This window comes from Brassica napus, chromosome C8 (assembly GCF_020379485.1).
Source record: "Brassica napus cultivar Da-Ae chromosome C8, Da-Ae, whole genome shotgun sequence".
NCBI lineage: Eukaryota > Viridiplantae > Streptophyta > Magnoliopsida > Brassicales > Brassicaceae > Brassica > Brassica napus.
In genome coordinates, this window is record NC_063451.1 from 36,326,701 (window position 1) to 36,354,129 (window position 27,429).

The 27,429-nt window shown below is 40.6% G+C and overlaps 1 long non-coding RNA gene across 2 annotated transcripts; it reads right to left on the reverse strand.

The window, feature by feature from the left end:
• Positions 1–20,858: 20,858 nt before the first annotated feature.
• LOC111207117 lies at positions 20,859–26,853 on the reverse strand. 2 transcript variants are annotated; one of them, XR_002659368.2, is made up of 6 exons: positions 26,475–26,853; positions 25,630–25,703; positions 25,439–25,539; positions 21,897–25,153; positions 21,468–21,808; positions 20,859–21,284 (listed from the first exon to the last, which is right to left on the reverse strand). It is a non-coding gene; the product is annotated as an uncharacterized LOC111207117 (long non-coding RNA). The 2 variants fall into 2 exon arrangements; XR_002659369.2 differs by having other exon boundaries at positions 25,829–26,853.
• Between the last annotated feature and the right edge of the window lie 576 nt (positions 26,854–27,429).

Sequence of the window (27,429 nt, forward strand, 5' to 3'; positions counted from 1 at the left end):
AAAATGAAAGTTTTTCCTTTTACCCAACAGTTTCACGGTTTTAAACAATTAAAACCACCTTGGGGTAACTCCCGCCGGTCCCTCCTGTAACACCCCCGAACCGTCTTAGGCATAGGTCAACCCACCGGCCAACAATCAAACAAGAACATGACCGACGGACGACCCACACCAAGGGTTGGAGATGAAAGGCCAACCGGCCAGCCAACAATCAAACAAGAACATGACTGACCGTCCAACCCAACACCATGGTCCGGAAGCGCTACGTGACGGGTTAGGGACGATCCGGCCAGAGTCACAAAATTTACTCCACAACCTCGACCAGTTCGTCCACTAACACGTCCCGCTGCGTCAAGGCACAAGGCTTTGCAACCTGTACCTAGAGTTAGCGTTTTCCGTTAGATCGAGGCCTAAGGCTTTTCAACCCGTACCACGACCTAACGTTGTGTTAGACCGGACTAGTCAAATATCAGAGTACTCATGAAGCGCATATAAAACAATTACTTTTATTGATTCAAGAAAATATTCATACATTGAATAATTCAAGACTGGGCCCGGCCTAATGCCAAATCGAGTCAACATAACACAATTCACAATACCGTTTACAAAAGGCATGAAAATATACACCGGCGGTCCTAACGTCCAGCACCATGCTATCCAATCATCCTTACCTAAAGCGACCTGCAAAAAAGACAACGGAGTTGGATGAGTAATCTAGTATTTCTCAGTGAGCTGGCGGCCTCTACCCGCAACCTAGACTCTAACCCAGATAACCCAAAATAACAATCAATCTAGCCCTTAGCATGCAATATAAGCTAAGGCTAAGCAAACAGTTACTAAGTTAGACTTGGCCTCCTGCCATAATCCAACTTCCAAGTAACGGGAACCTGCATTAAAACAAGTCAACAACCAATCCCTAGTTAACCATATATACGCCTGAGTTCAGTACTCATGTAGTGTTAGACACTTAGACTATACAAGTATCATGAGCCGGTCGACCAACAATCAAACAAGAACATGATCGGCCAACCAATGATACCGCATAGCTTTAATATCCACCACCCTTCACAAGCAATCCCTCAAACACATACAGGCCAACGTCAGGCCTACACTAACAAAATACACACCAAGCCTAATCCGGTACCTAAACCAGACTTAGGACTTAATGTCAGAACCTGCAAACAAATCAATCAACAACCACAACCACAACAATAATAAGATAGTAACTACCAATGACTCGATCTTACTCGTAACACCGTATATCGGTGCTACATTAACTCGAGGGTTCCATAACCCTCTACGACACACTAACACAACACTCTAACCTGGGCCCTGGTGACTTCGTGTTCATCCTCTCTATCGTCAATATCCTATCCCCCTACCACAGAGGCCAGAAGAAGGAAATTTCAACCGACCGCGGCCCACAGTCCTTCGGGTCACCGCGCGACAGCCCACAGTCCTTCGGGTCACTGCCACATTACACCGTCGTGTAATCACTCAGCCATAGGCCATGATCTCGTCTATCTGAGTCTTCCCGATCCAGCGAATAAGGGGTTTCCTTGAACCCGCTGAATACGAGGGCGAGGAAACACTAGTCCACCCCAAAACATACCTAGCATGGGCGGGTTTCGCACCTGCTGTCGGCATAACACACACTCGACACAATTATCCCTAGGAAAGACCTAAGGGACAAGACTCCAACCCAAAACTAAACAACGTATAGGAGTCTACGACAATATCAACCAATACTCGTAGTCCAGTCTATATGGCATAGGACCCGTAGTATTAACATCACAACCAGGAGATCGGCCTATATGGCCAAGATCCCAAAACAACAACTTTATCACTAAACAACTCAACCATTTAGTCACTCCCTTACCAAGAGATGACTAACCTCAATCAACAAGATTAATTAAACGAGCAAGCATTTAATTAAATCTACTCAATCAAACCGTTACCCAGATAGTTCGGCCTCATGCTACGACACTATCTTTAAAGATAACGGGAACCTGCAATCAACCATATCAACACGCAAGAATATAAATCATGATGCATCTTAGTCCTAGTGAGGTTATTATCTCAGTCTTAATTCCATTTCATCTCAGCTAGCCCGTGCTAAACTGAGTCCGGTTTAATAAATAACCCTAAGGACTACCATGCAACAGTGTGAGCATTCTACTGTATATGAATACTCGATCTTCCCTAAGTTCCAAGTGGAACTCAAACAAAACCAACTCACAGTGTTCTAGGCCAGAAGTAGCTGGTTGATCGGAGAGGACTTGGCCAAAACCCGAGATGAACGTCTTGACTGGACTGGACTGATCTCGACTTGGACAGAACCTCGGCTTCACCATGAAGAAACTGATAGGCCTCGACAGGCTGATCTGGACAGAACCTCCTTTAGCTTCTGGACAGTTCTTCGGACTTCCCGGCGGAGTATCGAGCAGAACTTCGACTGATCTGAACCCGTAGAACTGAACTAACTCCAGACAGCATTTCCACTTGATCATCAAAGGAACTGAGTGGCCTGGACGAATTCAGTTGGACAGAACCGTCCCTAGGCTCTGACTCGAAATCAGTAGAGAACTGACCTCGAAAACTCTCTAAAACTCTCGAAATAGCTCGGAATCACTTGCTTTCTTTTTCTACTTCTTTCTCTCTCTCTAACCCACTTTTTTAACTTGCTTTTGAAAGGTCTGGATGAATGAAATGAGAAGGGGTCGTGGTCTTTATATAGGATACAGCAGCGAATCAGATTGAAGTTGGTGGCAGCCCGTGTGTCGCTTCGCATGGCTCCGGACGAATGCGCGGCGGCACCTCGTGCTCCACATGTCAGGCTGCATGTCCAGGACACATGCAGGACGCCACCACTCCTCCCACATGTCAGGATGCATGCCTGGAGTGAATGCAAGAAGCCACACCAGTACACACATGTCGATCAGCATGCTTCACTTGCATGCGCGGAGACACCTCGTGCTTGGTCGATCCACCTTGTGCTTCTACATGTCAGGCTGCATGTACAGCTTCCATGCACGGCGACACCTCGAGCTTCTGGAGACACTCAGCTTGTTAGATGGTTGACACCACGTCCTGATCCCATAGATCAAGCCACCTCGAGCTTCTCGGTCGGTTTACGCGATTTTTGACCCTTCCGGCAGATTTCTGACCCGTGATCAATCCCAAATATTTTTCCGCTCCCGTGCTGATGCTCTAAATATTTTTAATAGACTCCAGATGAATTCTGATATCCTGTAAAAATATTTCCCGAGCCTCCGGCTTCCTCGAAAAATTCCATAATACCGAAATTAGGGTTTTCGCCCAATTTCGGGTTTTCCCGTCGTGCTTCGATCCCGTCGTGCTTGCTTCCCGTCCTGCTTAATTCCCGTCCTGCTTCCAACTTATTATGTCTCCAGAATAATATTTTACTGATACGAATATTTTCCGAGAAAACTTCGTGATGAAGAAACGTCGGTCTTCAAAAACGTCGAGCTTCTAAACCGTTGTGCTTCCAAAATTGTTATGCTTCCAAAACGTCCGTCTGATCAATCTAAGACATCTTCTAACTATGGTCGAGCAACTTATTCGACTCATAGTTCACCCACGATCACTTCTTCTCCCACCTCGTACTTTAAAGCTTCTCGATCGATCCTTATCACCCGCGACTCGACCACCACAAACAAACTCGACCATTCTCTTTTTTTTTTTTTTTTTTTTTTTTTTTAACGGGTTTCTACACCTCCGGTCTACCGGATCGATTCCAGAGTCGACGGTCACTCCTCTGAATCGAGTCCTCAACGCATCCTCCGCTTCCCCTGTCTACGTCTACTCAACTCTCTGCATTTACACGAACTCGAACGCACAACCACCTTGACCATGACGACCTACAGCACAACCTCCTCTCGACGTTCCTCCCAAGAGCTACCTCGCAAACGTATCAACGCCCCCGAGCTTGATACATCCGCTCTTGTCAAGGAAAACTCCCTCACTCTGATAGGGCGCGTAATGAACCCAGCTGAGCAGTGTGTAGAAGCACTTATCTCAGTGCTCCCAAGGAAATGGATCTTGCGGGGTAGAGTCTCCGGATCTGGCCTAGGAAGGAACTGTTTTCAGTTCAGATTTGAACTAGAAGAAGACCTAAAAGGGGTTTTAGCTAACAGACCATATCACTTCTGCCACTGGATGCTCGTTCTACAAAGATGGGAGCCAGTTATCTCTCTGAGCTTCCCCTCTCAGATCTCGTTCTGGATTCGTCTGGAAGGCCTCCCACTCCACTATTGGCATGAACAAATGATGTATAACATTGCATTTGAGCTGGGAACCCTGGAAGACTACGCCATTACAAAATCCTCTGCAAAGATCAGGTTGTCGGTTAATGCGCTTGAACCTTTAGTTAAAGAAGCCCTGATAGAGTTTGCTCCAGGCCAAGAACTAGTGGTAGCCTTAGAATACGAGAACCTAGAACTTCACTGCTCTGTGTGCTTTAGTCTATCTCACTTGGCCTCTAAATGCCACACACGCAACACCTCGCCACAAAGAGCCCCTGCTACACGCTCTCTGAATGAACCTAACAGCCGTCAGTTAGAGCCAAGGGGTTATCACCACACGTCTCCGTTGAAGCTCCCTCCAAGAGAAAAAAATTTCAGCCAGTGCGTTGATAGATATGGAAGACCGTTTGGCGAAAGAATCAAGCCTGCACAACCACGAGGCCAACCTCTATGCAACAAATTAACTCCTCTAGCTCAAGATGCCAGCCCTCAGGGAGAGGTGCCCAACCGAGACTCATATGCTCCGTCGAGGCCCCAAAGTCAGCTAGCGCACACTGACTATGGCTCAGGAGACGCCCCACTCCGCCATCAAGCGAGACGCTCCCCGCGATCCCCGCGACCCTCGCAGCAACTGCAATGGCGTGAAAAACGTAAACAGCCTCTTCACTCAACTCCGGACCGGAGCAAGGGCCCTGTAACTTTGCTTACACCCACTGATAACAACTCCAGGCTGAGACCTCCCCTGGAACGTAATTTAGCCACCTCCGATTTCCCAGCTCTCCCCACAATTCCAACTACTGAGGAAGTTCTGAATGAACTGCAGGAGGTTACAATCCAATATGCCAGTTGTGCTGATCCGGTGGAAAGAGCAGCGAGACAGCAGCGGATTCTACAAAGTGAAACGGAAGGCCTAATGGAGAAAACAGCTGCGTCCATTATCGAAGCTGCAACTGTGAACTATCATAATGTCTTGTGTGGCAGCTCTTCTACGGAACACGACACTCAACGGGAGAACACTATTGTACAAGCTCCCCCTTTACCAGCAAGCACCTCCACGCTCCCTCCTCCAGCAAGGAAGAGAGGTCGTCCCACGGGGACATCTAAGATAGCTAAAACGTCTAAAACGTCAAAAACTTCAAGGAGCCAAGCCAGTGGAGCTCAAAAAGCTCTAGCGGGAGCTAGTTCTAGGAAGCGTAATCTTCTGACCCTTCAAAGCTCACCAGCTGCCTCTTCTACTCCTCGAGCACTCAGAGGGAGAGTCTCCACACCCAGAGGAGCTACCATCACCGTTGATGCCCCCGCTGACATCTCGGGACCTCAATCCCAACCCTCTAATCCGGGACCTTCTCCACCTCCGAGGGAGCACTCGCCAGCAGGAAACCAACAGGATTTTCCTGCACAAAGACGTCCGCTTCCTTAGGGATTCTGAGCTGGAACTGCTGTGGGCTTGGGAATCCCACAACAGTCCAGAGACTCATCACACTGAATAAAAAAAATTCCCCTGATATAATTTTTCTGATGGAAACAAAGAACTCTGATACCTTTGTACTGAAAGAGTTGGAGCCATTGAACATGGATTCCTACTTTCTTGTCTGATGCGCCTCGGATCATAGACCCGGGCCAGGATGATGCGACCATGGCTGAGCCAGATGATTCTTCAACAAAAGACAAACCAGGATGGATTAATGGTGAGGATACTGATCTAAAACCAGCTGATGAGACTGAGGACGAGCTGGAACCAGCTGAAGAGAGTATGCTTGAGCTGAAACCAGCTGAAGTGATAGTAGATGAGCTAGATGAGCTGAGTGAGCTAAGTGATACTAGCTTGGAGCTGAATGAGCTAAGTGACACTGAAGATGGAGCTGGTTTAGTTGCTGGGCGAAATGAGCATTTTTCAGCCCAAAGAAAAATTCATAACAAATTCAATTTGGGTCGGTTTTACACCAAATTCGACCAGACCTTTCCTCAGTCCATTTCAAGCCCATTCTCATCAAGAATGCCAAGAGGGAGTCAGCAAGGAAGTCTTGGTCGTGCATGGGAAAAAGAATTCAACAAAAATCATTAATTTCGGTCTTTAGTCAAAGTCTTCATTTCTAGTTTCCATGTCTTGTTTTTAGCACATTCTTCTTTGGATTTCTACAACTTGTAATCCTATATATAGGGCCTAAGAGCCACGAAATAACACAAGCTTTTTCCCCTTTTATTTGAGTTTATCTCTTTGTTCTTTGTAGAACACTTCTTTGTTTCTTGGTGAGGTTATCTCCGAGTAAACAGCCTCTAATTCGTTGGACCTGTGCGTCATATCAGGCAACGTTTAGAAATCCTTCTTTTGGTGGACTTGTGAGTCATATCAAGCACCAACTGAAGTCTGGTAGTATCATTGGGCCATCCGCAACCCATTGTGTCACCGTTCAATCCATCAGTTCTCCCTTTTGGCGAGTTCATATCCCTTTAGTCCGGTCGAGTGATCCTTCCCTATTTTAGGGCGTATCAAGTGGTATCAGAGCCACTTTGGCTGGTTTGTTTTCTTTCATCTTTCATCTTCTCATCTCTCCACGTTTTTTTTCTTTTCTTATTTCTTGGATCCGGGCTGTTCCTTTACTCCCTTGTGATCGCCTATTATAAAAAAAAAAAAAAAAAATCGATAAAAAAAAAAAAAAAAGTTTTGGCGTGAATCACTTCTGAAGAGAAATCCAGGGGGAGTGGTGGAAGAGAAACCCTGCTGGCTGAAGAGAAATCCAGCCTTAGGACAGTTAAGGCGGATCCATATCAAAAATCTCTTCATCTTACCTTCTCTTTTCTTTTTCTCACAAAAGTTTGTTTTGGGTTTTGATTGCTGAATTTTGACTGCCTATCATCCTTTGAACCAGTGAAAGAACTCTAAGTGACCATCTAAAAATCGTGAGCTAAACACTTTGAGAGTGTGAGGATTTTTATTTGCTAACTTTGTTAAGTGTTTCAGGATGTTTGGACTTCTCAAAAAATCAAAACCACTACAAGATGATGTCTACTTTCCTTTTAAAACTGTTGTTGAAAAGAAGCAATTGATTTTTGACAAGAGACAGTTTGCTTCTAACGAATTTGATTTTGTGCAGAAACAAAGGAAGAGACAAAACAGGTCCAATGATGAGAAGTGGGTCAGAAGTGGTGATCGTCCCTTCACCAAAGCCAAGAGAAGCAACCGTGTAGTGCTTGATCAAAACGAGCTTCAAACTTATGCTAGTTTGGAGAAGATGTTGCATAAGGCAATTCATGCTATCCGACAGCTCAAAAAGAAGGGAAACACCAACACTTCTTCGGCACCAAAACAGCAATGTAAGTCTTCTTATCTTTCAAATTCTGATTTGAAAACTAATGAGATTTCTTTTGATAAAAGCAAAGCTGTGAAACCCACAAGCAAAGCTCATTCCACCAGGTGCTTCAAATGCCATAGGATCGGTCATTATGCTAACAAGTGTCAAAAGCAAAAACCGTTGGTGACTTTGGAGAATGAGAACCTTGAAACCGAGCCAGAAAAGGAAGAGCCTTTGCCAATTCAAATACCGGACCAAACTCAAGGTGAGCATTGTGCTGATTATGGTTCTTTTGCTTATAATCCTTTTCCTTTTAATGTTTCAGATTTGAGGACAAATCTTTTTGAAGAGGAAGGGAATGATGTGCCCTGGTTCGTGGATCAGTCCATTGGAGCCAACCAGCATGGAGATCAGGACGTTCTGAACAATTTGACCGAGGTTCGTTCATCCGACCGTACCGATCAGACTGACCAAGCCGTTCCGCGTGCGTCCCGATTGGAGCTTCGGCTGGAACCACGTCCAGACGACCTAACCGACCGAACCACAGCCCGTCTTCCCCAACCAACTCGACATTCTAAAACCCACGGTCGAGCCAGACTTAGCTTGGGTCGTGAAGAAACCAAAGACGGACATGCATTCTTATCTGGCGGACCATCCGGACAGTCCCGCAAGCGTCCTTATCTTTACCCCGTGCATCCATCTGGTTCGGATGAACCTGGACATCTTGACTAGTCTTCTCCATTTTCCGTGCCTTGACCAGATCTAGTCTTCTCCATTTTCCGTGCCTTGACCAGATCTAGTCTTCTCCATTTTCCGTGTCTTGACCAGATCTAGTCTTCTCCATTTTCCGTGCCTTGACTAGATCTAGTCAAATTTATATTTTCTATGCATTGTTTTCCTACATTTCTATTTATTGTCTTTGACTACAAAACACTATAAATATGTAGTCCCTTTGATGAATAAAAGCAGTTCATTTTAGTTGTTTATTTTCGATTCTTCTTTTCTCTGAGTGAGAGAGAGAGTTCTTAGCTAGTTCATCGGTTTGAACCGGCTTGTTGATTTGGTGGTCAGCCAATCATCTTTTGTGTCGTTTGGTGGTTAGCCAACACACCTTCATCGTTTCTTAGGTGGTTAGCCTTAGATCTTGGGTATATCAAGAGCCATTCCGCATCTCTTGACGATCCTTTCAATCCATCTCAGTTCCAGAAGTGCCGTTTGCCTTCTCGGATCATATCCAACACCCTGCCAAAGCCATCCTTCCCGTTTTGGGCGTATCAACTTGGTATCAGAGCCACTCAACCGGTACTATCTATCCATCTTTCTCATCTTTCATTTCTAAACACTTCTTCTTCATCTTTCTATCTCAAATCCGGGCCACTACCTTACCTATCGCCATTCTTCTATAAAAAAAAAAAGAGAAAAGAAAAGAAAAAAAAAAAAAAGATCTATCAAAAAAAAAAGAGAAAAGAAAAAAAAAAGTTTGATTTATTTGGCTAGGTGGTGGAAGAGAAATCCTGCTGGCTGAGGAGAAATCCAGCCTTGGAGTGGTTAATACGGATTTCGAAACAATTCTCTTTATCTTTCTATCTTGTGTTCATCTCTTGCTTGCTTGGAGAAATCCATTGGGTTATTTGATTTGTTCTCTTAGAACTTTGAGAGGAGACTCTTGAGTGACCATAAAATCTGAGAGAAACACTTGTGTGGGTGAGATCAAACACTTGAGAGTGTGAGGATTATTTTTATCTGTTAACCTTTTGTGTTGAGAACTTTCAGGTTAAGATGTTTGAAGCTGATCAAAGAAGGCTTTTCAGTCAGTTTGAAGTCTGGGAGTTTTGTGACAACCTTGTGGAGGGTGTGGTGAAAGCCCTCAAGGACGTCAGCAAGATCCAAAAGAAGAGCACAACCACACGTGCATCTGTAGCTAAGCCTTCCTTATTCATCAATGAAAAACCCAAAGGTAAATCTGAAAACAACCTTGAAGATCAAAAAGATTTTTCAGATTCTTTACCAATTTTTGATGAGTATGATGTAGAGATGATTGAAAGTTTGATCATTTGTGAGGATGAATGTGATCTTCCATCTCCAAAATCTGATTTTATGTTTGATGATGAAGAGACTAATGGACTAACCTGTTTTGAACCGGAGCATCCGAGTAGTCTTGTTCTATTTTCACAGGATTTTAAGGAAGAACCATTCGACTACTCACATCAAGGACTGCTTCTTGGCACCAGGAGACCCATGGACGATGATCTAGGTCCCATATTTGATGAGGAAGGCGAACCTGGTCCAACCTTTGAAGCGGAAGCACCAAGCATAACATCCATCATCATGGAGAACCAACTTTGCTTTGATCCCGGCACAACTCCTACGCCTTTGACCACATACATTCAAGAGCACTGTGAGAAACTTGATTTGATTAATTTTCTGCCTGATCTGTTTGATAAAGTCAGTTCCAATGACATAAAACTTTCTGGTCTTGATCATCTTGAAAAGTCATCTGAGCTTGATTTGCAACAACTAGTTTTCTGCTCTAGAAAATCGTTTGATTCATTTGTCTTCAAAGAAAATAGCTTTAGTCTGAGATCTTATGGACATGAACTGATCATTGGAATTTTGTTTGCATCCTCATATGCTTTGGAAGATTTTATGGTTAGCACATTGCTGGAACAGAATTCACATAAAGCTGAAACAGATTTTTGTGGTGATTCTGTTTTGAAACCTGTCCATTCTTATTCTGAATCTGATCTTGAACTAAAACTTTTGTGTTCTGAATCTGATCAAGTTAGGCACGTTTTGGAAATGTTCTATGGTAGTTCATGCCTCGAAAACATTCTGATTTACAACACCTTCTTTGATAAACATGCTGAGCCTTGGATAAGAAATTCTCAATTTGAACTTAATCTTTTGTGTTCTAAATCTGAGAAACTTGCGCATGATTTGAATTTGTTCTTTAGAAACTGTGCTATCACGTGCCCTGACACCATTCTGGTGTACAAGACTTACTTTGATAGGCTTCATGATGATCTGAAACGTGTGCTACATGTTCTAGGGAAAGAAACTGTGGTTTATGATCTGAACAAGTACTTGTCTTGTACATATGATCCTGGTATTTTAATGTTTGTTTTGAGTGTCCAGGATAAACAGGATCAGTCTCCAAGAGGTGTCAGGAACAGAAGCAGAGATTGTGCTTATCAGTTTAAGACTTGGAGATGCATGTACTCGAGGAAACCAACTTCAAAACTCCAAGGAAGTTTCTTTCCAAAATTTTCCTTCACTAAATTTTACATGATTTTTAAATTCTTTTTGTCTGATTCATTTCCTTTTGATACAGGTAAAATGGATTTGAGGTCAAATCCTTTTCAAGAGGGAGGGAATGATGCGCCTCGGATCATAGACCCGGGCCAGGATGATGCGACCATGGCTGAGCCAGATGATTCTTCAACAAAAGACAAACCAGGATGGATTAATGGTGAGGATACTGATCTAAAACCAGCTGATGAGACTGAGGACGAGCTGGAACCAGCTGAAGAGAGTATGCTTGAGCTGAAACCAGCTGAAGTGATAGTAGATGAGCTAGATGAGCTGAGTGAGCTAAGTGATACTAGCTTGGAGCTGAATGAGCTAAGTGACACTGAAGATGGAGCTGGTTTAGTTGCTGGGCGAAATGAGCATTTTTCAGCCCAAAGAAAAATTCATAACAAATTCAATTTGGGTCGGTTTTACACCAAATTCGACCAGACCTTTCCTCAGTCCATTTCAAGCCCATTCTCATCAAGAATGCCAAGAGGGAGTCAGCAAGGAAGTCTTGGTCGTGCATGGGAAAAAGAATTCAACAAAAATCATTAATTTCGGTCTTTAGTCAAAGTCTTCATTTCTAGTTTCCATGTCTTGTTTTTAGCACATTCTTCTTTGGATTTCTACAACTTGTAATCCTATATATAGGGCCTAAGAGCCACGAAATAACACAAGCTTTTTCCCCTTTTATTTGAGTTTATCTCTTTGTTCTTTGTAGAACACTTCTTTGTTTCTTGGTGAGGTTATCTCCGAGTAAACAGCCTCTAATTCGTTGGACCTGTGCGTCATATCAGGCAACGTTTAGAAATCCTTCTTTCGGTGGACTTGTGAGTCATATCAAGCACCAACTGAAGTCTGGTAGTATCATTGGGCCATCCGCAACCCATTGTGTCACCGTTCAATCCATCAGTTCTCCCTTTTGGCGAGTTCATATCCCTTTAGTCCGGTCGAGTGATCCTTCCCTATTTTAGGGCGTATCATTGTCCCTCCTGAATCGCCAGACGCATGCGGCTTGGCTCTCCTATGGAGATCCGATATCCATATTCAGATACTATCCTCCAATCAAAACTTCATCGATGCTGTTATCTGTTACAAAGATACGAAGTTCTTCAGTACCTTTGTTTATGGAGCCCCATAAATACAAAATATACAGAGTTTAGGATCATCTTACTTCGCTAGTAGACCCGAGATCTGAACCCTGGTTCCTTACGGGAGATTTCAATGATCTCATAGACAACTCCGAGAAGATGGGAGGCAGAGATCGACCGGAGAGTTCCTTCAGCACCTTTCGAACATTCCTATCGTCAAACGACCTCTTTGATCTTAAACATACAGGGAATTTTCTTTCCTGGTGAGGAGTTAGACACTCACACACGGTGCACTGCAGATTGGACAGGGCTTTGGCAAATAGCTCATGGTCAGACCTTTTCCCGTACGGACGCTGCCACTATCTACAATATGAAGGGTCTGATCATCGTCCTGTTCTATCCGTGTTCAACGCATCTCTCCGCAAAGGACGTCGAATCTTTCAGTATGATAGGAGATTGCGAGACAATCCAGAGGTACTTAAACTCGTCGAGAGGGCCTGGAACAGAGATGAAAACAGACCTGTGATGATGAAGATCTCCCGAGTTCGAAGGGCAATTGCGGACTGGAGCAGAATTCACTATATCAACAGCCAGAAGTCCATTGAAGATCTAAAAGCGGCTCTTGATACAACAATGGGAAGCTCAACTGCAGATGATGTCCTCATCTCAAACATCAACCAAAAGCTCCTGCAGGCGTATAGAGCGGAGGAGGAGTTCTGGAAACAACGTAGCCGCCAACTTTGGCTAGCCCTTGGAGATCAAAACACGGCGTTTTTTCATGCTTCTACAAAGGGTCGCAGAGCAAGAAACAGGATTTCAGTCATTGAGAATTCTGCAGGTATCCCGGTTTATGAGGACGACAAGATAGTGGAGGTTATCTCCTCTTATTTTCAAGATATCTTCACCTCTTCAAACCCGGATCCCTCAGATATAATAAGAGCCCTTACACCTTGTATCTCTGAAGCAATGAACAACTCCCTCACCGGTTTGCCGTCACCACTAGAGATCAAAGAAGCCCTCTTTGCAATCCACCCAGATAAAGCTCCTGGTCCAGATGGCTTCTCAGCTAGCTTCTTCCAAACAAACTGGGATCTGGTGGGACCTGCATTGGTTCACGAAATTAGAGGTTTCTTTTCATCAGGCTGTCTCCCAGACAAGATCAATGCTACTCATGTGAGACTTATACCCAAGATACACGCGCCAAAAAGTGTAGCTGATTATAGGCCTATTGCTCTTTGTAACATCTATTACAAAGTGATCTCCAAGCTACTGTCTATAAGACTCAAACCTATTCTACAAGACTCAGTCTCGGAAAATCAATCTGCATTCATACCAGGAAGAGCTATCTCAGATAATGTTTTTATTACACATGAAGTATTACATTACCTGAAGATCTCGGCTGCGGAGATTCATTGCACTATGGCAGTAAAGACCGACATCAGCAAAGCGTACGATCGCCTCGAGTGGTCTTTCATCAAGCGGGTACTGGAAAGGATGGGTTTCTGCGAGGTATGGATCAGTTGGGTTATGCAATGTATCACAACGGTATCTTACTCCTTTCTCGTAGACAACACAGCAGTTGGGACCGTCACCCCACAGCGAGGAATACGCCAAGGGGACCCGCTTTCCCCATATATATTCATCCTATGTGGGGAAGTGCTGTCTGGCCTCTGCAAAAAAGCACAACAGGAAGGCACGCTAGCAGGAATCAGAGTCTCAAACCACAGCCCAAGGATTAATCATCTACTGTTTGCAGATGATACAATGTTTTTCACTAAAACTAATCCACTATGCTGTGCTACTCTACTTCAAATTCTACAAGACTATGAGTATGCCTCAGGACAGAAGATCACTTCTGCTAAATCGTCAATCTCTTTCTCATCAAAAACTCCCCAGGAGGTGCGCTCAATGGTTAAACTGCAACTAGGAATAGACAAAGAGGGAGGAGTGGGGAAGTACTTGGGCTCACCAGAACATTTTGGAAGGAAAAAAAAGGACTTGTTCTCCTCCATAGTGGATCGTATGAAGCAGAAAGCAGTATCATGGTCTTCACGCTACCTCTCCACAGCCGGCAAAATGACAATGCTCCAGTCGGTCCTTTCTCCTATTCAAACCTTTGCTATGTCTTGCTTTGAACTCTCTAAAAGCCTCTGCAAGAAGATTCAGTCAGTTCTCACACGGATTTGGTGGGATGACAACAAAGGAAACGAAAAAATTTGCTGGATCTCTTGGGATAAGCTAACGAAACCTAAAAATTTGGGTGGATTAGGCTTCAGAGACGTGGAGCTATTCAACATCGCTCTACTAGGGAAGATAGCTTGGAGGATTCTTACTAAACCACACTGTCTACTCTCTCGAAATCTCCTAGGGAAATACTGTCACAGTAAATCTTTCCTATCAGTTCCATCTCAAGGGGGTTCCTCCCATGGCTGGAAGGGATTCATAGCGGGGAGAGACCTTCTAATCAGCCACCTAGGGAAATCTATTGGGGACGGGGAGAGTACTAAGGTTTGGAAGGACTCTTGGATTTATAATGGCAGCAACACCCGTCCATTTGGACCATCTACACTACAAGACCAAGATCTCTTAGTGGCTGACCTCCTATCTAGAGAGACACGGGAATGGAATGTCGCGAAGATAAATAGAACCTTACCGGAACTCGCAGAGCGCATCCTCCAAATAAGGCCGAGCCGTCTGGGGACACACGACACCTACATATGGAACCTCAAATCGTCGGGGGAGTACACGACGAAAACAGGGTACATGGCACTGACACAAAACATCGCTGAAGTCTCGTCTCCTGCAACAACAAACAGTATCGACTGGAGAAAGTTAGTTTGGTCAAACAGAACAGCATCAAAAATAAAGTTGTTCTTATGGAAGAGCCTACATGAGGCCCTACCCACGGGCTTCAATCTACAAAAAAGAAGAATGAGAGAGAATACCGCTTGCGGCAGATGTGGAGCCATTGAAACTACAGACCACCTCCTCTTTCAATGTCGGTTCGCTCGGGATTTGTGGAGCTTAGGTCCATGGGAAACTCCTTTCGATTCTTCTAGTTGTGATTCCCTTTCGGCGAATCCTTTCGATTCTTCTAGTTGTGATTCCCTTTCGGCGAACCTCCTGGCCTCACTACATTGGAGAAACCTTCCCCCGATTGGTATCTCGATCAACATCTTTCCCTGGATCTGTTGGATCATCTGGGTTGAAAGGAACCGGCTACTCTTCGAGAAAAGGATTTCGACGCCGGAGGAAGCGCTAATCAAAGCCTTCAAAGCAGCACGAGAATGGGAAGCAGCACAACTCGCTCCCCAAAAGGCCCTGAAGCTGAATCTTAGATCAACGCCGGAGAAAGAGCTACCACCAAACACAATCACATGTAATACCGACGCGGCCTGGATCGCATCATCAACTAAGGCGGGTTTTGGCTGGATTTTCTTCGACTTGTCTGATATGGAGATCCACAGAGGCTCATCTAACCAACTTCACGTCTCGTCTGCATGTATGGCCGAGGCTTTAGCTGTTAGAGAAGCCCTTCTCCACGCGTCCTCCCTCGGTTTCACCAAAATCTGGCTTAGATCAGTTTCACAAGTGCTCATGAGAGAATTCAACCAGAAACGGGGACCTACAGAGCTCTTTGGAGTACTGTCGGATATCGTTTCTCTATCTTCATCTTTTCAATTCTGTTGTTTCTCGTTTCTTCCTAGAGACCTTAATGGGTTAGCGGACTCAATTGCTAAAGCCCAGCTTTGTGCTTGAACTATCTCTTGGGCTTTTATGCTCTTTTTATATTAAAGTTATTAGTTGCTCATAAAAGGTTCTTTATAAAGTAAAAGGGAATTTAATAATTTTTGGAAACATATAAAAAATAATAAGCATGCGGGTTAGTTAGTTCGGTTTAGTCGGGTCGGTTAGTACTTCAATAATTTAGATTTTCTTTAATTTCGATTGAATTCAGTCAAATTCGGATAATTTTGATTATTTACGGTTCAAAATATTGGTATAAATTGATTTGGTTTAAAATATAAAAAAATGAGCTAACAAATTGTTAAATCGAACTGATTGAATTAAATTTAAAAATGTGACAAACATAATCGAAGACAAAAAAAAAAGCCTCAAGACCAAAATTTTTGGTTCGCCGCATACCTAAATTACCCATAAACATTACTCAACAATTTTTAAAGGGCAAATCTTCAAAATATCACATTTCTAAATTTATATCACAAAAATAGCATTCAAAAATTAAAATGACCAAAATAGCATTTTATCTTTTGAAAATTTTAATTTTTTTATTTTTCAAAATTTGAAATCTTATCCCCAAAACCTCATTTCTCAACTCTAAACCCTAAACCCTAAAATCTAAACCCTAAACCCTAAACCCTAAACTCTATACCCTAAACCCTAAACTCTAAATCATAAATCCCACCCTTTAACTCTAAACCCTAAAACATAATCTTTTGATAAAACATTAAGTGCTATTTTTGTGACTTTTGACCTTGAGTGCTAGTTTGGGAACAAAAACTTGATTTAGTGTTATTTTTATCTTTTTCTCATTTTTAAATATTCATACTAGAAATTTGGAAAGTTATTAGATGGGTCTACAAGCATAATGTTTAGAACTATTTAAGTAACTAGAGATTTTGTTCGGGCTACGTCCGCGTTTATTCAAATAATGTATTTAATATCTATATACAATATATTACTGATATGTTATAAAAATATAAAGAGTGTTTTGAATCAGAAATGAGTAAAACTTACAATATTTTTACTATCTAAACTATGTATGAGATGGTGAACAAATGTGAAATGAATAAAGAATTTGTTAACTCGTAGTTATTATCCAAAATATATTTTCTTACATATTTAGGTTAATAAGAAAATATATTATTAATCTACAAATCACATGTTTCTTTGTTATGTTTTATTTATATCATATTTATGTTTTTATATGTAATTTAGTCTTTTATAATACATTTTCATACGATTAGAATTTATTTTTCATAATTATAATAAGCAAAGCTAATTTAAATACTCACTGATTTAAATTAAACAACTTTTAAAAATGGTGTATGTGTTAAATACACTAAAAATTCTATGAAATATTATTATTACTATATTTTTTGTCAGCATTTATTATTACTATATTATATGTCAGCAATTATTATTACTATATGTTTTTATATGTAATTTAATCTTTTATATGTTTTTATTTATATGTAATTTAATCTTTCATAATATATTTTCTTACTATTATAATTTATTTTTTTAGAATTATAATAAGTAAAGCTAATTTAAATAATCATTGCTTTAAATTAAACAACTTTTAAAACTGGGGTATGTGTTAAATACACTGAAAATTATATGAAATATTATTATTACTATATGTTTTTGTCAGAAATTATTATTACTATAAAAAAATTTAAAACTTAGTTATTAATGCATAGTTTTTGTAACTTTATATCTCATATATTTCTAAACCAATGAGACTTTAAAAATACAATTAATATTTTTTAAATTCACTATTTTCATTATTAGTAGACAAAATAATACATTGAAAGTATAAAAGTATATCTTTTTGAAAGAAAATATTTTTCTAGAACATATATTTTGAAACGGATAGAGTATTATTGATCAGAAGTGGTTACGGATTCTACTTAGTGTAGCATTAAGGAAGAATATTATGGAATCTTGTTGAGCAATAAATAATATCAATACCTGATTCGAAATAAAAATAAGCGTATAACTTGTTGAAACAAACTATCTGAAGGCATTGGCTTTGTTAAATCAAACGTGGATTTGTGTTGATGCAGACTTAAATTGTTGATTAACCGTTGAGTTTGAGTTGAGCTGATTGGTATGGGATATTTGTTTTCTGGTTTTATTTGAATGGTTAGCAAAAAAGGAGAACTGGTCGATTTTAATTTGTAAATTGCTTATTTTAGGATTTAAGTTATTGGTGTTTTGATTGTGTTGGGTTTGTGATTTCTCTTTATGCAATAATAAAGTTAGTGTTAAAAAGTTTAATAAAGAAGGGAGATAACGTAGCTGTTATTGGTAGGCCATTGAAGGCTTTTCTATAGGAGAATAGACGATGATTGGTATGGTGCTAGTCCGACCAGTATCTAAGCAAATAATTGGTTACTGCAGGGTTTTTTTTTTTAATATTCTATTTCTGTGGTCATTCTCAATGTGGTCATTTAGCTATATCATGCACAAAGAAACAAATGTATATACCTTATAAATTTAGTGAAAACTTTTATTTAAATGTCTGACTGAGCTACTCAAATGACCTCCTGAAATAAGGAGAAACAGAATTTTTCAAATGCCAGAAAAAATGAAAACATATTCGAGTTGTAGTCACCTATACAAAGGAACTGCAATTTCATATAAAAGCTTAAATCTTGTTTCTGGGCATATGTTGTTATTCGGCCTTGCTTCATTTTTGGAGCTGTGGTTAAATCACTAAAAAAAATTCATTTCATGTCTTTCCCTTAAATTTATCATAAAACAAACACTCATTGACCAAACATATCGAGAGAAGTCTGGGATATACATTAACTATCTAAAATTGTTTCTAAATATAAAAGAACCTCAGGCTTAACTATGCTTAGAGAAAATGGCTGAAGGGAATTAAATATACGTCAAATATAAACCTGCAAGCATGCCGTAGATTGCAAATCAAAACTCCTCTGCATGCAGAAATGTACGGGATTGTCTAATTCCTCTGCATGCAGAAATGGAAGCTCTATTATGGGCAATGAAATGTATGAAAAATTTACGTCAATTTCAGGTTACGTTTGCAACGGATTGTTCTCAATTGGTGAAGATGGTTTCAGAACCAGAAGAATGGCCATTATTTACAAATTATTTGGAAGATATCAAGATCTTGAGAGAGAGTTTCATTAGATCAGAGATCATCTATGTACCAAGGACGCAAAATTCAAAGACGGATAGTCTAGCACGCAGTGTCAGGAAACAACCGTCTTTCGTCGTTCACATGGATCAGGATCTCTCGGTGTGGTTCACAGAGTCAGTATGAGTTTGTTTTTTTTATGACAAAAAAAAAATGTTTCTCGGGTTAAGATTTTGATGTCTTAGACTGTATGACATAATTTGAGGTAAAAAATATATATGTGCAGCGAAAAGTACATTCTCTCTAAATGTATAAAGATGTGTTATAGTTAACAATAATGTATTACTATATATGTATTTCATAATAATCACTAAATTTTAATTGAGTGTTATAAAAAGTGGTATAGGCAGGCGCTTAAGCGCTAAATCTTCTAACAGTTGTAATTATCTTCTAAATCGCCTAAATGATTATAATATTGTATAATAAATAATATATAGTTTATTATTTATAAATTATAATAATTAAAATTTATAATAAAAATCTTACAAAAATAAAATAATATAAACTTTATCATTTACAAATAATGATATTTAATATAAAACATTATATGTATTTAGTATATTGTTATACATCTAAATCGTCTAACTAATAGTGTTCGTTTAGTCATTCTATAAATTAGGCGTTGAGTTATTGTTTGCCTAGCACCCATCGCTTTCTTAAACACAGCTTGATTCGAAGTTTAAAGCTGATGACTATGCGGTAGTAGTCCGAGCAATTTACACGTCTCAAATCTAAAACGTGGGGATACATGTATAATGTATTTATTATAATATAGTAATATACCAATAGAATCTACTATTTTTCTTAGCAAAAGGATAAAACATAGTTTCAAAAGAAAAATATATATATACATACCAATAGAATACCATATATAAAGCTTGACTAACCGATCGAAGTCTGTCAGTGTATGCACGTGAGGCAGTTTTATAGTTTACCCCAACAAAAGAGCTCCGACCAGCTCCTCTCAATACCGAGAAGCTTGCGAACACCACGTACGTGCAAAAACAATCACGATCAATGCATCCATGCAAATATAATATGTATAACCAATGTTTGGGTTTCGTGATAAGCAAGCTTATGTCCACACTTCGACTCAGAATCGTTCTAAGAATTAATTAGAAGTCTTAAATACAAAAATAAAATCGAGATATCTTCAGAAATACACCTTCATACCATTATAAACAAAAGGAAACTGAAGTGGATTATATTTTTTTAATATTTTTTATGAGAATTGCATATTATTCTATTTTTCCATTTTGATACTTTTTTTTATAAAAGATATTTAAATATAGATCGACTGTAAGCAGAGTTTAGAATTCGGAAACTAAAAATATTTCTTATAATTTTTTTTCATAGTTTTAGGAGATTCAACTTCTTTATATAACCTTAAAAGCTTCGGGATACCAATTTCAATGTTTCATGTAGTCGTGTCCAGATTCGGTCTTGACTATAAAAGATATTTATGTAAAAGCGAGTTTTTCTATAAGAAAAAATACAAACTTTTAGGAGCTATTATATGAAACCATAAAATTGAGGTTCTAAACAAGTATTTCATCCCCAAGGCCGGCTTTCGTCCACTAGTAACCATTATATTCCATTTTACTTGTTTTGATTTTTGTTTTCTTCCTATGGGAGATTCTTCGTCCTTTTTTCTATTTATTTATTTCTTGTTTTGAAAATTTATGGCAAAGAAAAAATATTATATTATCATTTCTCTTTCTCTCTTGTCTTATATTATATTTTGCTAAAAAAGAAGACTGTGGAATTAGTTTTTAATAATCACAAACGATGAACCATTTACTTAAGCTAAGTGGCTTAATTTTTCTTTGCTTTCGTATATTTATTGTTTAGTGATATAATCTTTTTGCCCACTTGTTCACTTTTCTCCCCCAAAACTATGTAACTTTTCATATGTTTATTTAATGTTGGGTTAGGAATCTGTATCGTATGCACACATTGTAAATAGATGTATCTTTATGGAGCTAATACTTATTTTTTCCGCACAACATTAGTTACTATGTTACTTTTCATATATTTATTCAATATTGGGTTCTCACAAATCTGTATCGTATGCACGCATTGTATGGTTATGGTTATGGAGAGACACAAATGTTATACGAGTTTCGCCTTTTGAGATTGGCTGCCTATCATGTGTTTGATATTTTCTCCAAGGCATAAGCTCATCTTTTCGTGTTCATTGCTTTTGTCTTGGTGCTCTCTCTGAACTGCAACCAGAGGCGTGACTACCCTTTTGATTTTGAGACATTGGCCTCGGACCCCTTCTGTAAAATTCAGCAGCGGAAGTGGAAGATGCCCAAGCACTCTTGATATTTTCAATTAGGCATCGAAACTCGTGAAGCTGATTTTCTTCTCCATCGTGCTCCTCGGAAAATGAAACTCTACTTCTGGAAATACGATCTTGTCCTCTGCAAGACTGCAACAACAAAATAGTTATCATCACAGAAATAGACCCATGACATTCAAATCTCTGTCAGAAAACAGAAAATAATATGTTCACACATAATGATAGCAATCTCATGCACAAACATGAGAAGAGGAAAGATGAACAATAGAAGATATTCAGTTTTCAATGTATATAAAAGGATGCAACAAATACCTGTGGAAGATGCAAACTTCAGCACTATATTGCAAGCGTTCATCAAATGCAGATTAATCCGAAAAATCTCAAGACAGCTGAATCTTCCTAGCCTCATCGGCTATTTCTTTCATCTCCTTGTTCACTGACTTGTGCCAAAGCTTTATCTCATCAATTGGGTGCATGTGGGCATCAAAAGAACCATGATTGGTAAGCTCTTGGTACTTTCTCTTCCCGACCTTGGATCCTTCACATGCGCACTGTGCTCTACTAGTTTCGCAAGGAAGCATGCTGCTAGAAGAATCTATACAGCACTGTTACAGAGAATCTTCTATGCGACATGAAGCCGCAGTAATCCTTCCCTGTTCAAGAGTGAAAAAAAGAAAACATCAAAAAACAATTCCAAAAGTCTTTCATCTTTTAAAGTGCCATCTTAATTCAAAAACTTACCTGCTGAAGGAGCTTCTCGTCTGGAACTATCTCACGTCTGCATCTCCTCGCTGGAGGAAGCGAGCCATGGAAGAAACACGGCAAGCATATTCACAGGAATGCAGGCAGCCGGAGATGAGACAGTAACTAAGAAATAAAGGGAAACTGGATCGTAGGGTGATCAGAAAGGAGGAAGAAGATCATCTGAGGAACCCGAGTCCACGGAGGTTGAAGAGAGAATAAAGATGAGGTGAAGATCGGAGATAGAGAGGTTGAAATCCACTATACGATCCAGAGCTAACGCACCGAGCAAAAAACCAGTAAACTGAGATGAACTCATCCATAAATGTACCAGCTGTGAGAAGAGCAGTAGAATCGAGACCAGAATATGATCCATAGCAAACTCCTGCTGCGACGTCCTTTAGCACATTCTTTTCTTCGCCATAAACTGAGAGTGAGCTTCATAAACAGCCATAGTTCCTTCTTGTACCTCTTGGTACCTCTTGTGGAATGTATCACTAGCTGCAAGCAGCTTTGTATCTTGTAATTCATTTTTCACCAAAAGGGAAACCTGTGCAACCAAAACGTGTTGAGCTGCCTTCACTAGGTTGTCTCCCTTGCATTTGTTGCTTACTATGTGCTTTAGGAGAACTACGGGTAGACTCATAACCGTAATAGGCATCTTAATAGGAACTCTATGTGTGCCGATGAAGAATTCGTACTCATCAAAACTAAAATCTATCAACGATGGTTCCAGTACCGACTTTGCAAAGTTAGAATGGTGATTTATCTTGAAGACTGAACCTGTCTCTGAGAGTTTAGACTTCCACTTGTGCTTCATATATACTCCATTTCACCACGGATTAGTTGCTTCACATCGCCACCGAGGCAGCTCTATTTTGCATAATTTGATCCATAGCGAGATCCAACTTTGGAAATATCTTTATGCTTCCATTTAACAACACTTCCCAACAGAATGTAAGCTTCCTTGGAAGAAACAAAAAATGATTCCCTGCTCGAGAATAAACAGCATGGTTTGGTCAGCTCTCGGGCCAGCAAAAACTGATTTTCCTTTGTCATGAAGCAGTCTTGGGCTCAAGAACATCTCAACATCTTGCAATACAGACCACACACTAGTTTTCTCAATCACCAAGAACAGAATGTGTCTCATGCTGCCAGAGCCACTGCTTTGAATGTTCTGCAACATTAACCATAAAATCTGCAAGGTCTTGGTTTTGCAAGAACATCCAGCAGGGAACAAGTAACGGTTCTTGTGCTCCTTCTGGTCAGAAGCTAACAACTTCGTATTATACCATTTGCCTCCCACGAGCACAGCAAAGATTGACATTAGCACATTACCATCATAAACTGACCCTCTTGAACCACACTTATACTGTCGGCAATGCTTATCTCCTGGCCTTGTCAAAACCTTTTGCCTAGTATTTGTTAAATTTGCCTCACGATAGAGAGACCACAAGAACGACTCCCAAATTCTCCAACAAAATGCTATATCTATATCCATATTTGATGGAAGATCAAAATCTTGTAAGGATGTTCCCACTTGCACTTCTAAGTAACGATATCCGAACAGCAGCAACTGCTTCTCATACTCATGAGCCAGGGGTTTCGAACTGAATCCTTGCCTCTAGATAAATACCTTAAGGCTGGACTTTTCATTCACTGTCCAATCTTGAATTTATTTTGCCAGGCTAAGTAACATCACCAAAGTCTGTACACAAGTCCGATAATTCTGGGACCAATCCCACTGAGATGCTTTAGCTGACAACCCGCCAGGCTCCCGTACACGCTCCGCATCAGAACAGTGAACGCTGTTTCTTAGTCCTTCTACAAGATGCCTTGCATCTAGTGAATTTTCCGTTACTGAACATACCATTTTCTCTGATTTTGGTTGCCCCACTCAGCTGAGACATCAACAGTAAAATCCCAACCTCCACTGTGAACTTCAGCTTCATAAGTCTCTCTAAACTTACATTTAACCATACTTTCTAGCAGAATTTAACCTTCCTTGGATTGAACAAGGTTGAATCTCACATCAGCCATAAGCTCTTTCCTCCTCTGAACTTCCCCAAGGTTTCATCACCTAATAGCTTCTTGTTTCGAACAGGAGGTTTATGAATCTTAGCGCCAAACTCAGATGCACCAACTAGCAATCTCGGCATGTCTTGAAACTCTAAATGCAGTTCCTTATGTTGAATATGAAGTCGTCTCATCGGTCGGTCGCGTATCTGACTTTGCTGCAGAAAACCACAAGCTTTGACGTTTCTCTGTCCAGTACCACTGAGCTACTTAAGTTGGTAACCCACCTGGCTCCCATACGAGTTTCGCCTTTTGAGATTGGCTGCCTATCATGTGTTTGATATTTTCTCCAAGACATAAGCTCATCTTTTCGTGTTCATTGCTTTCGTCTTGGTGCTCTCTCTGAACTGCAACATCAACAATCTGCAAAGCTGAAGTGAAACACTCCAACGATTTGGAAAACGAATCATGCTTCATAGCAGTGTTGGTAACGGGTTCATAGGGTTCAACCAAAGTGTCTTCAAGAATGGGTTCATCATCCTTGTCAGTCACTAGAATCGTTACTCCTTTGTGCTTCAGATGATGACCAGGAATATCAACCTCTTCAGAGAACGCACACAACCTCTTTGACATCCTGTCATAGACTTCTTCACATGAAAACTTCCGGAGTAGCTTTTTGTTCTTCAACCGTGGAGCTTTAGCTACCTTAGGTGCATCCTTAACCTCTGAAATCAGTTCCAATCTGTTAGAATCTGGAGGATCATCTAAAGGATTAAATGGCTGTGGAGCAGCGATCGGGGAGATCGGCTCCGATGGGTTCGTATCTGCAGGATCCGGTGGTTTGGGTGGGAACGATGGGAACTGTGCTGCGTTCGCCGTGTCTTCGACGACGGGTAGATCTGGATTTGCCGTGGTTTTGGCCTGATGTTCATTACCCCAGCTCTTCATACAACTCCAGAAGTCTTTCATCTTTTAAAGTGCCATCTTAATTCAAAAACTTACCTGCTGAAGGAGCTTCTCGTCTGGAACTATCTCACGTCTGCATCTCCTCGCTGGAGGAAGCGAGCCATGGAAGAAACACGGCAAGCATATTCAGAAGAATGCTGCACGAGGCAGACGGAGATCAACGTGGTGGCCCCCCGCAAACTCCAAAGCAAACCTATGAAGCGATTCTAGCTCACCTATTCTAGTTCTCAGTATCTTCATTAGCTGTTTGTAGCTGAGACGGACCGTAGATGTCCCTGTTACAAACCAAAAAGAAAATTAGACCGCAAGGTTTATCTTGGGCCATTCCCTTAATTCAAACATGACATTTAAAAGCTCCATTTCATCCATCAATAGACTAAGTTCAGATTGCTTGCTCGTCTGATGTTAGTCATAAAAGTAATGTGTATTAACAACACATGAAGGAACAGAAAGACTGAAATGAAAACTGATAAGGTCTTAGAAGACTAATCATGTAAAGGAGACTATCCCGATTATGGAAGCACAAAAATGATTCACCATATTAAGGGTCAAAGCACAACCTGATTGAGCACGAAGTTAAAAAGTTGGCTCCTGTGCCAGCACATGCAAAATTTTGCATAGTGGAGTGGAGACAATGAACTGACCTTGCAAAGCTTGCTCCCTGTATAAAAGAAGAATATGGGAGTGTGGGTGATGGCTCTAAAACTCCTTAAACACCCGAATCATTCAGGGTAGGAAAAATATTTTTTACCTGTCCTTAAAAAGATCCAACGTATTCTGATTTCGTTGTTTGATCTCAACGACCTCCTTAGTATTTTCTTCCATCTGAATCAAATAAAAACAACATGATGTGAATCTTCAACAGTTATAATTTACAAGATCACAAAACAGCATTTCTATTTGGCTCGGTGTGTTAGTTGGGTTAAGCATTCAAGGAAGCTAAGATTTACTGAGCTGCTCAAGCTGGCGGTTCCGTTCTTCTAGTCTCCTTATTGTGGACTGATGATTTTTCAGATGAGTCGCTTCTGCCCTAAATTCCTCAAGTTCAACTTTCATGTTTCGATTCTCAGGCTCCACTTCAGATAATTTACGCTCTTGCTCCTGTAATTACAACAACGGAAGCAAGAGCAGGAAACGGATCTGGTGCTTCATAGAGTTTCTGATAGACGTTAAGGAACCCTGGCCCTCTTGGTAATTTATCTACTTCTTCCCGATAACCCTTGAGCAAATAAACCAATGCTTTTTTTTTTTTTTTTTTTTTTTTTTAAAGTCTATTACCAAGATAAACCATATAGTATGTTAATAGAATGTCATAAACAGATGAACAGCAAGGAAACACATAACCAGCTATCCATCTGAAACTTGTTTCCATGCAATCAAGTGAAACTTTCTCAATCCCATCACATTAAGCTATCATTGCCTTCTCCGGAACATCTAAAAGCACATCTCTAGTTTGATTCAGTCGTACTAACTTAAATGGAATCTAAGTTAAACCTAAAAACGAATTTCTCTCACCACAACAAGCTACCAGCCTACCACCGAGGAGTCGAAGCAAGCAAGCGAATAGATAGCTCGATATATGAATCTGAAACAAACCTTTCCAAAAACTGGTGACGACAGGAATGGGAGAGGAGGAAGAAGAAGATGGAGGAGAAATCTCTTCGCGTCCTCCGAGAACGAATTCGCCACATGCGGACAAGAAGAAGAAGGTACAGAGCTCGAATTGACCGTGGTTGATGAAGACGCCGCGACTCCTCCTCCGCCTCTCGCCGCCTCAAAATCCGGCAAAGGCGTCGCCAGTTTCCGTCGAGTTTCTCTCTCTCCGTGTCTGTCAATAAATCTCCACCTTCAACGGGCTCGTCAATTTTCAAATCTGTGATGTTTCACCATAGAATTATATCGGGTTCGGCGAGAAGAAGGAAAGGTCGAGACGCGATCAGATTTTGATTTTTTTTCTCTTTCGTTCTCGTTTTTTTTTTTTTAACATTATTTTGACCGTAAAAGATAAAAAAAAAAAAAAACAATGTAACAAAATGTACTTTTTTTTTTTTTTTTTATTGAACCGGAATTATAATACCGGGTTTTCTTTCTGGCTTACAACACATCTCGATCAACCCTTTTGACCCACATTTATTTATATTCCAGTTTAGCGGTTTAGCTAGTTAGTTGGTTTACAATTGGATAAGTAAACCAACTAACTAGCTAAACCACTAAACCACATCAATACTCGACCCTTTTATCCACATTTAGAACCACCTTAATAAATCCCACCACAGGAAATGGGTGTAACCAACTTTGTATTGTATAGCCTCCGCCGCAGATTCAAGATTGTACGCCAATATTGTATTATGTCCTTCGGTCTCGAGCTCTCTAACCACCTCCTCAAAACCACCATCACCGCTGATCAACATAAAGTTCCCTCGATCTGTACATCCCATCTTCTCTCTAATTCGTTTCACGATTTCATCATCGCTGGCTTGCTTCACATTTGTGTGCAAATCATAGTATTCAACCCCGTTATTCAGCAATGCGTCCTGTATATGCTGAGGAA